The sequence below is a fragment of the Lynx rufus genome, unplaced genomic scaffold, assembly GCF_022079265.1.
Source record: "Lynx rufus isolate CCGP_SWC_20201006 ecotype Redwood Valley unplaced genomic scaffold, mLynRuf1.p SCAF_7, whole genome shotgun sequence".
NCBI classification, from domain to species: Eukaryota; Metazoa; Chordata; class Mammalia; order Carnivora; family Felidae; genus Lynx; species Lynx rufus.
This window is the reverse complement of record NW_025814889.1, coordinates 111,030,804-111,041,588: the sequence shown is the minus strand read 5'-3', so window position 1 is coordinate 111,041,588 and position 10,785 is coordinate 111,030,804. Positions and strand designations below refer to the sequence as shown.

At 38.2% G+C, this 10,785-nt stretch overlaps 1 non-coding gene across 1 annotated transcript; it reads left to right on the top strand.

Annotated features, from left to right (window-relative positions):
• Positions 1-3,628: 3,628 nt before the first annotated feature.
• On the top strand, positions 3,629-3,732 carry LOC124502783 (U6 spliceosomal RNA). The gene has a single exon (XR_006960035.1). It is a non-coding gene; the product is annotated as a U6 spliceosomal RNA (small nuclear RNA).
• The last annotated feature ends 7,053 nt before the right edge of the window (positions 3,733-10,785 follow it).

The following is a 10,785-nucleotide window of genomic DNA, read 5'->3' as shown; positions in this document are numbered from 1 at the left end:
TATTATTTTAAGCTTAAACATGAATATGTAACCTGGGGTCGAAAGGTCCAAATTTTGACAAGAAAATGGATTCGGAAAGTTAAGGGCATGCCCTCATTTTCCCTGATATAAACCGTTTGCCTAATTTTCAGTGTATAATATCAATCAAATTAGTTTAGGAAGTGAAAAGTTTCAAATAAGATCTGAAATTCCTCTATCAGAAAATTGCGAATATATATATTTTTACTTTTATTTGAGACTGATCTACTTAGAATATATTGGAGAGAGGCTTATATAGTTATATAAGCAGAAAACTCAATCTATGTCGATTCAATGCCCATTGTATTCAATCAGCATATGACTGATGGTTCAATCACTGCCTATTCATTCATTTACACAAGTAGTTATGGAGCAGCACTGCTACAAGAGATCTTTGCTCTCAAGAGGTTCTTTCAGGTTGAGTGATATAAATTGCCAATGATAACGTAAACGGCAATTACAGTGGGTAAATACAGTTTAGAAGCCAGCAGGACACCAATAAAGGCATTTAACTCAGACTTGGAAGTGATCTTAGAGCCCTGAAGACCTGAGAGAAGGGTTCCTTTGGGTGCATAGAATTCTACCAGCCACTGCAGGGGAGAAGAGTATCTAAAGCAGAGTATTCTAAAACAAAGAGTGCATGGCCCATTTGAAGGATTAAGAGTAGTTCCATGTGAGAAACTGTGAGGGTTGAGGAAATAACAGGGACTGAGGCTGGAGAGGTAAGCAAGGGCCAGATCATGATGGCAGCCATGGTAAGGAGTTTGGGGTCTTAATTACTCTGTGGGAAAAGGAGAGACACACAAAATCTTAAACAGATTACTATAGTCAGATCTGCACCTTGGACACACATCACCCTGACTATAAGGCAAAGGATGGACTGGAGGTAAGCAAATCACCTAGGAAATGATTAAAGTAATCTAAGAGATAGTGGTGTCCCCTATCCAATGGGGAGAAGTAGATGGAATAAGGAAAAATTTAGGAGTAAATTAATAGGACTGAATGATTTATTTGGATGAGGAGGTAAGCTAAGGGAGAGGAAAGAGTCAAAGATCATGCCCCAGATTCCGGTTAGAAAACTGGGTAGATAGATTTGGGAGTGTTGAGTGTTTGGTGTCAGGCAAATACTTAAAATGAGATTTCTAATAGAAAATTACATTTACTCAGTGGGGATGGGTGAATAGGTGAAAGGAGAGTATTTTATCATCAAAAACTCTTTCATTTGTGAATGATATAAAACCTCACTCAAGCAATCAAGGAAATGTATTGGCTCACATTACGGAAAAATCCAGATGTATATTTAAGGTTTCAGACCCATCTGCATCCAGATCCAGAGACTTAAATGAATTAATCAGGATTCCATTTTTATGTGCTTTCCACAGTGATAGCCTCATTTTTCTGACCCCCAGCAACCCTGTGCTTATATCATTTTCATTGCCCAGCAACCTCAGCAGACAGAACATAATTATTCCTTGATGGCTTCAACATAAGTCCTAGCGAAGAATCTCTTGGGCTCTATTTGATCTAATTTAGGTCATGTGGATATCTCTAATTTAACCCCTGTGGCCACATTGAAGGGGTGAAAATGTCTACTGCAGTGATGTAAGTCACACTTTTGTAAGATAAACATGGGAAAACTGAGAAAAATAGCCAGGCAGGTGGTAGGAAATTAAAGCACTGGGAAACAAACGTGACTATACTCAAGAGGGAGGAAATGGTCAGGTGTGGCTAATGACAGAGTTCAGTCAACTAAGAAAAGAATTTAAAAGATTAGTTTGGTTTAGCAAAAAAATGATGATTTATAACCTTGGCAAAGAAGTTTCAATACGCGGTAGGTCAGAAGAGAAAACAGAATGACACACATGAGAAACTGGTAAAGTGGGGGAGGCTGGGAGAATAGACAACTCTTTTGATGGTGAGGAAGAGGTAAGCAGCGGGATGGTGGTCACGTTCACAATTGCAGCTGCATTATTCTGGGAGCAAGTAAACGACCACTGACAGTCAAAATAAAGGGTGGCTGCCACCACCACTCTCAGCATCTCCTGGCTCTGCCTCTGCATTTTTGCCATGCAAGCCTGGTGTCTCATTTTGAGGCAGAGGAGAATGACACTCACCATCTTGACAATAACAACAATAAAAGATAGTGACAGAAACAATGGCCACATTAACTTCTAACATAGCAGGGCAGAAGGGATTTGAGACTATTTAAGAATGAAAGAATGAGGGGCACCTGGGTGGCTCAGTCAGTTAAGTGTCCAACTCTTGATTTTGGCTCAGGTCATGATTTCACGGTTCATGGGTTTGAGCCCCACATCGGGCTTTGTGCTGTGTCAGCACGAAATCTGCTTGGAATTCTCTCTCCCTCTCTGTCTACCCCTACTCCACTCATGCTCTCTCCCTCCCTCCCTCTCTCTCCCTCTCTCTCTCTCTCTCAAAATAAATCTTTAAAATTTTTTTAAAAAGAATGAAAAAAGTATATATGACACAGTAATGACTTACCAGGATTTTTAATGAAGCCTATTCATTTCTAATTTATGAGAATCCATCATTAAATTTTTTAGGTCCATTTATAATATTCATGTGTGTGTCAAAATGGCACTGTAGTTATTAAATGGGCTTTGGAATTAGAGAGATTCAAAAGTGGCTCTAATGCTACCTACTTGTGATTCTTGGAAAAATTATCAAAGTTCTCTATATCTTGACTTTCTCATTGGCAAAGGATGGCTAAGAATAATAATATCCACTACATACACATGCTCTGAGGATTAAATTACATAATTTAAGAAAAGAACTTATCACCATGAGGATCACATATAAAGTATTCAATCATGTTACTACTATGGCTGTTGTCATTACATCTTTTATTTAGTCTCTCTTCACTGTGCATTAACTAATTAGTATATTTAAATGGTAAGTTTTGTTCAACAATACATGATAATAAGTACAGTGAAAAGTTTTTATCAATTTGTGGCATGCAAACTACACTTTTAAAGTTTATTTATTTATTTTTATTTATTTGAGAGAGACAGACAGTGTGAGTCGGGGAGGGGCAGACAGGGAGAGAGACAATCCCGAGCAAACTCTGTGTTGCCAGCACAGAGCCTGATGTGGGCGGGAACTCAGGAAACCCTGAGGTCATGACCTGAGCGGAAACCAAGAGTAGGAGGCTTTAACCAGCTGAGCCACCCAGGCGCCCTGCAAACTACACTTTTATATTTACATTCCAGTATATTATTTGGTCATCATTAACTACAATAACAAAATGCAAAAGAGAAAAAAAAAAGAAAGAAAAGAAAAAACAGGATGCCCATTTTCTTTGTCCAATCAGATGAACATTGCTTTTATTAACTTAAAACTCAATTTCTATAGTTATAGCATCTATTAGCACTCACTCATTTTTAGCTCTTTCGCTAAATGTAAATCCATGGTGTCCTTGATTCACGTCCCAGTGAATTCTAGATTTGCACTGGAGCTTGGTCTTGATTTAGTAAATGCCTTCAACTTCTTTGTTTATAAAATGACAACCAAAATATTGGCACTTTAGTGATAATAATGAGGTTCTTTTTCTCACACTATAATTTTCTCCTGATCTGTATCAAAAGACTATTAAGTGATTGCTTCGCCAGTACTTATACTAAAATTGGAAGCATACAGAGATTGGCACAGCCTCTGTGCAAGTTTGACACACAAATTCATGAAGCATTCCATAAAAAAGACAAAACAAACAAACAAACAAAAACTACTGATGAAGAAAAAAAAAACCTAAATTATGGTTCTGACCGCTAATGATGAATTTACAGCATAGTAGCATCTCACATGGGAATTAGTTTTAAGGTTAGTACTTAAGGTAAAAATGAAATGAAATAAATAATGCCCTTGCAAATGAACTTCCAGTAAAATATCCATTAAATCCAATACAGTTTTCCCTCTGGTTTTAGAATAGAGCTGTTTTTTTGGTTAAGCAACAGGCGACAGTTGGCATTAATGTCTCAGAATAAAAGTATTTACTGCATGTTTAAACAATGAGGATTACAGTTACTGCAGCAAGATGCTTACACTCAGGTAGTTGAGAAGGAGATAACTGGGGAATTGCAGATTCGTATCTTCCATTTCATGCTTACTGGGGGCTGTAAGCTCATCCTGTGGACAGTGGATACAATTAGCTGATCTCTCTCTCTGCACATGTATAATTGAATTTATTTAAGTTACGGAAGCATACCATGCTACTTCTTTATCATGTTTAGCAGATGACATCAGTATACTAGATCCTTTAACATGTTTGAGCAATCTTTTCATAACCATATATGAGAGTTAGGCAGTATCACTAACAAGGTTTTTTTTTAACGCATTGATTGAAACCAACCAACCAATAAAGAAAAAATACTAACAATTTGGCAGAAGTATTGGCCAAAGTATGCTACAAGTATAACAATGACAAAAGATAAATCATAGGATCAAAATATTTAGACTAGTTGTTTGCTGGGCGCTCCCAGTGTAGCTGCGATGCACAAGAATCTGGAAACATCTTTGTCTTTTTGATATGGGGGTGGAAGAGCTTGGGAAAAGGGGTATTACAAAGCTATATGACCACATGGAATGCACTAATTGGTGCTGCATATGCTGAAGTGAAATTATCTTGGTAATTGAGATAGAAGTATTGCCTGCAAAAGCAGAATTCTCCTACCAATACAGCTTTAGAAGATATCCAAGCACACATTTTACATATTGTACCACTAATATTCCTTTTTTTTTTTTTTTTTTTTTTGCTAGGAGCAATGTTATTTAACCTATACAAATATACTACAGATGAATAAATGGTGTGTTGGACTCCACAGTTAAAATGGAAAGATTAGCATTTTTTTTCCCTTTCGGAGGATGGACTCACTATATGGTCATATATGGATAGACTCATGGGCTTCTATGCAAATAAAATAACAAAGAGTATGTATGTATGTATATATGTAGGCAAAATGGAGAAATGCATTCTCTTTTTTCTTCCTAGGCCTATACTGACTTATGTTATCTTGATAGGTCCACTTTTTTGGCTACTATTTTAAATAGTTAACATGCTGTTGCAAAAATTTATTTGAGGAAAATGTGTAGACTAAGATTCAAAAAAAAGGAGGAGGGGCACCTGGATGGCTCAGTCGGTTGAGCATACGACTTCAGCTCAGGTCATGATCTCACGGTTTGGCTCGTGGGTTTGAGCCCGGCATCAGGCTCTGGGCTGACAGCTCAGAGCCTGGAGCCTGCTTCAGATTCTAGTGTCTCCCTCTCTGTCTGCCCCTCCCCCACTTGTGCTGTGTGTCTCTCTCAAAAATAAATAAACATTTAAAAAAATTTAAAAAAAGGGGCGCCTGGGTGGCGCAGTCGGTTAAGCGTCCGACTTCAGCCAGGTCACGATCTCGCGGTCCGTGAGTTCGAGCCCCGCGTCAGGCTCTGGGCTGATGGCTCAGAGCCTGGAGCCTGTTTCCGATTCTGTGTCTCCCTCTCTCTCTGCCCCTCCCCCGTTCATGCTCTGTCTCTCTCTGTCCCAAAAATAAAAAAATAAAAAACGTTGAAAAAAAAATTTTTTAAAAAAAAATTTAAAAAAAAAGAAAAAAGGAGGAGGAAAAAAAGGAAGAAAGGAAGAAAGAATTAAGTATTAAGTATATTACTTTACTTATGAAAGTTGTAATAAACTGACAGTGGAGTAAAGTCATATGGTTAAATAAACTACAAAATTTAAAAACCACAACAAATTAAATCTAAAATAATAACAAACACCCATTTTTGTCTCTCTGTGTGTGTTTAGAAATGTTAACACTTACTAAATAGAGTAATATTTTGAGGACATCAGAGTTGAGTTTATTTTACTTTGTAAAATATATGTTTCCCTTACAGAGATGTCTGGAGTGTAATAAATCAGTGTTTGATTATAAAAAGCCCTCAATTCAGAGTAATTTAAGTAAGTCTTAAATGACAAGTACATAGATTTTTCATGCATTCTAATTCTGATGTTAAGGCTGAATTATGATGAATCAGGTTTTAATTAGGCATTTTGTAAATAAAGCACTAAAATCTTTTTCACATAAATAAATGGTACAAAAAAATCTCACTGCAAGGGAGTTTTAAAGTACAATACTTAATACATACTCTCTGGACTAGCATACTTCTGGACTAGCCTACTTCTGAAGGAAGGAAGGAAGGAAGGAAGGAAGGAAGGAAGGAAGGAAGGAACAAAGGAAGGAAGGAAGGAAGGAAGGAAGGAATTTAGGAATATTTTTTAGAAGTATTCTTCCCTAGGAACTTCACTGAAAATTCTGAAAAACCAAATAAAGTACATTCTGTAATGTCAGTGACTTTATACTTCTTATCTACATTCAAATAAAAGTTGTAATCAATAAGAAATAATTGTTTACTTAAATAGTGACTTATTTGAATATTGCTTGTGTATATATTCTCTCATTTGATATTAAAAAAAATTTAAGCTAGTATTACTTTAACCTTCCTTCACCCCAAATATGTAGATGTAACTCTGTTTCAGAAAGTTAAGTAACTCACCAAAGATTATACACTTTTGGAGAGGGTGTTGAGGGAGAGGACGGTCTCTGATTACAAAGCTCTTTACTCTGTACCACACGGAAACCTTGTTATTTTTAAAAACGAACCATCTCTAGGATTGGTTTCTAGAAGTCTAGATTCCATACTAATATGTCAGTTTTTCCAGACAGATTTCATGGGTTGGTTGGAGGTGGGAAGACAAGAGAAGATGAGGTTCTTGGATTCTTTTATGTTCCACTGCTTCTAGTGTTAGCCACAACAGAGACAAACAATGAAAGTAACAAATAGAAACTATTCCTGGACCCTGATTTTAAATTGCATACTAGTTGGAGGGAGCACATGTTTTCCGTTTTCCCAAGTTCTTTCCTTAGTCTTTTCTCTCTTCTTCCACTGGCCTGTTCTTACAAGAGGAGGGGGAGGAAGCTGGGAGAGGAGGAGGAAAGATACCTATCTGTGAGAGTGAAAACAGGGATCACAGGGCTCCCTTACTCAGATTCCACGTGGCTTTTCAGGATCTGCCTATCCTCAGGCCTCTCTCATCCGATTCGGTTCCCCTTCTGTTCACCAGGTCAGAGCTGTTTGCCGCACAGAGGCAGGTTGGGACCTTCCGTGTGATCAGTTGGGTTATAGTGATGCACTGGAAGTCAATAGGTGGCTTCTAGATGTAGATTGGAGAGAGGAAGTACCAGAGGCTCATTTTAACCCACCAGCTTGCGTTGTGCTTGCCAGTATACGACTGCTCATTTATCTCTGCTTCCCAGTTCAAAATTCAGGAGGGTTGACTAGACATCTCCAGAATCCCAAAATACTTGTTTTATTGTCATTGTTGCTACTAAGAAAGCAGAATATTCTGAAGAGAATATATTAATAAAGTTTGGTCCCTTGAAAGACTCTAAGATAATTTTAAGAAAGTAAAAAAAATGTGTTATGTTTTCGATTTTCTCCAGTGACTGCAATAACTAAAATGGGAATATTTCCAGACCTTGCTTTTGGGAACATATAAATCAAAGGCAGTAATAAAAAAAAACTGGATAATTTTGTAAGTTTCGCAGCCTGACAGTATTCCTTTAAAAACTGCAAATTTTTGACACATTATAGTTTAAGAATATGCTTTCACATGTCTAATTGCTAGCTGATAGAAAGACATGAATCTGCTTGGAATCCAAAGTTTCCATCTGTCTAGCTGATCGCTTCAATGTGAGTTTGCTAATAATGAATTTTATTTTAAAAAATGAACATACTACATTAGCATATGAAAATGTGTTTTTCCTTTTTTCTGAAGGTTTTAGTGTGATTATAACCTGCAAATCACCTAATCCCAGATTCTTCAGTCTAGATCGCTTTCCCTGGCCAGGCACTCTTGCAGCAGAGTGAATCCTCTGCTTTTTTTTTTTTTTTTTTATGTTTATTTTTGAGAGAGAGACAGACAGAGCGTGAGTGGAAGAGGGGTAGAGGGAGAGGGAGGCAGAATCTGAAGCAGTCTCCAGGGCTTGAGCCATCAGCACAGAGCCTGATGCAGGGCTTGACCTCACAAACTGTGAGATCATGACCTGAACTGAAGTCAGACACTTAACCAACTGAGCCACTCAGTCTCCCCCAGCATCTGCTGCTTTTATTGCAGAGCCATTATTTCAGTAGCAGTTGGAAAACTACTGGTGTAATCACGTTGATGGACTGCATCCCTCAGTAGATTGTTGGTTCCATGAATGAAGGGATCACATCTGTTTTGTTCACCATATTTCTGTCATCCAGCATAGAGCCCAATATACGACAAGTAAACTTCAGGCAAAATCAACATATCACATTTACAATGCAGATATTAGAATCAACTCTATTTAAACCAAACATTAAAGAAATTTGCAAGGTTGGAGGGGTGCCTGGGTGGCTCAGTCAGTTAAGCGTCCGACTTCGGCTCAGTTCATGATCTCACAGCTCATGGATTCGAGTCCCATGTTGGGTTCTGCACTGACAGCTCAGAGCCTGAAGCCTACTTCAGATTCTGTGTCTCCCCCCCAACCCCACCCTCCCGCCTCTCTCTCTGCTCCTCCCCTACTCATGCTCTGTCTCTCAAAAATAAATAAACATTTAAAAAACATTTAAAATAAATTTGCAAGATTGGATAATTTAATCATTTATGTTTAAAGCAATTATCGTTAGGTATAAGAACTTACTGTTGTCCTTTTGTTACATGTTTTCTCTTGTAGATCCTTTGTTCTTTGATGCCTCTTCTGTTGTCTCTCTTGGTGATTTAATTAGTTTTCGTGGAGGTATGCTTTGACTCCTCTGTCATAACCTTTTGTGAACCTACTACAAGCTTTTCTTTTGTGGTTACCATGAGGCTTACATAATAAGCTTGGTAAAGCCTTTTTGAGGTTCAACCTATTTGGGAATTCATGAATCTGGATACCTACTTCTCTCCCCATGTTTGCAAAGTTTTCATCTATTTCTTTAAATAGACTTTCTGTCCCTTTTTATTGTCTCCTTCCAGGATTCCCATAATGTATACATTGATTCTTTTGATCCCATGCCATCAAAAAAAGGTAGACTTTATTTTTCATTCTTTTTTTTCCTCCTAACTAGGTCATTTCAAATGATCTGTCTGAATTCATTGATTTTCTCCTGTTTTGTTGAGTATGCTATTGAAGCTCTCTATTGAATTCTTCAGTTCAGTATTCTTCTTCAGCTTTAGAATTTGTTTGTTTGTTTTTTTACTTCTTTGTTGAACTTCTCATTTGACTCATGCCTTGTTTCCTTAATACTGTTTAGTTGTCTGTGTGTTCTTGTAGTTCACTCAATTTAAGAAGACTATTCTGCATTCTTTGTCAGACAGTTCATAGATTTCTATTTCCTTAGGGTCACTTACTGGAGCTTTATTAGTTTCCTTTGACAGTGTCATGTCTACCTGATCCTTTGTGATCCTTGTATCCTTGCATTGGCATATGTGCTTTTGAGTATAGAGTCTCCTCTACTAGACTTTATAGGTTTGTTGGCAAGGAAAGACCTTAGCCAGTCCTCTTAGCTTGTAGTACTAGATGGATCAGCTGGTAGTGTCTGTAAGTCGGCAGGGTTTGCCACTGTGGTCTTGTGGGCAAGGCCACTGCCCATGCTCTGAGGTCAGGTGAAGAGTGCCATGGTTGGGTTCTGCAGTCAGGCATGATTGCTGTTTGGACTCCCTGACTGAGTGGGGCTACAGCCTGTGCTCCATGATTGCATGGGGTCACTGGCTGGGTTCTGTGTCTGGATGAGGCTGCAGGCTCTGTTCAGCAGTTGGGCAGAGCCGTATGCTAAGCTTCACTGCTGGGTTGGGTGGTAGACTGGACTCCATGGCTGAATGGTACTATGGGCTATACTCTGAGGCTGGTCAGGATCATTGTTCAGGCTCCCTGGTTATCTGGGCCAGAGAGTATACACAACAGTTGGGCATGGTTGCTGGCTTGTCTCCCTGACCATAAAGCCCATAGGATGTACTCTGCAGCTGCTGAGTATCTGTGACCACTCTTCTCAGAAGGGCTGTCTATGTTCAGCAGTTGGGCTGAAAGGCAAATTTGGTTCTCAATCTGGGAAAACACTATTGGTAGGCCTGTAAATTAATACAGTCTCTATGGAAAACAGAATCGAGTTTCCTCAAAAAATTTTAAATAGAACAATTATTTGATCCAGCAATCCAATTTCTAAGCATATGTCAACAAATAAAGGAAAAAAAATGAAATCACTATCTTGAAGAGATATCTGCACCTCCATGTTCACTGCAGCATTAATTTACAATAGCCAAGACAGAGAAACAACCAAAGTGTCCATCAATAGATGAATGGATAAAGAAAATGTGATACACACACACACACACACACACACACACACACACACACAGGAATATTATTTATCTGTGAGAAAGTGGGAAATCCTGTCATTTGTGACAACATGGATGAACCTCAAAGGCATTACGCAAGTAAATTAAGTCAGATTAAAAAAAGATAAATACTGTATGATCTCACTTATATGTAGAATCTAAAAAGAAACTGAAATCATAGAAATAATACATTGGCAGCTTCCAGAGGTGGGGCTACGTGGAGAAAATGGATGATAGTAGTCAAAGGCAAAGTCAAAGTAGTCGAACAAACTCCCAGTTATATGATAAACAAGTTCTGGGGATCTAACGTACAGCATGGTAACTATAGTTTACAATACTGTATGTTTACTTGGAAGTTGCTAACAGTTCTTCCCACA